Here is a 470-nt window from a genome sequence, read left to right on the forward strand (position 1 = left end):
GGCAGGTCAGGTGGTCTGGTATTCCCATCTCTTTCAGAATTTTCCACAGTTGATTGTGAGTCACACAGTCAAAGGCTTTGGCATAGTCAATAAAGCAGAAATAGATGTTTTTCTGGAACTCTCTTGCTTTTTCCATGATCCAGCAGATGTTGGCAATTAGGTCTCTGGTTCCTCTGCCTTTTCTAAAACCAGCTTGAACATTTGGAAGTTCTTAGTTCACGTATTGCTGAAGCCTGGCATGGAGAATTTTGAGCATTACTTTACTAGCATGTGAGATGAGTGCAATTGTGCGGTAGTTTGAGCATTCTTTGGTATTGCCTTTCTTTGAGATTGGAATGAAAACTGACCTTTTCCAGTCCTGTGGCCACTGCTGAGTTTTCCAAGTTTGCTGGCATATTGAGTGCAGCACTTTCACAGCATCATCTTTCAGGATTTGAAATAGCTCCACTGGAATGCCATCACCTCACTAG

Source organism: Bison bison, unplaced genomic scaffold (genome assembly GCF_000754665.1).
Source record: "Bison bison bison isolate TAMUID 2011002044 unplaced genomic scaffold, Bison_UMD1.0 scf7180017864283, whole genome shotgun sequence".
Lineage (NCBI taxonomy): Eukaryota > Metazoa > Chordata > Mammalia > Artiodactyla > Bovidae > Bison > Bison bison.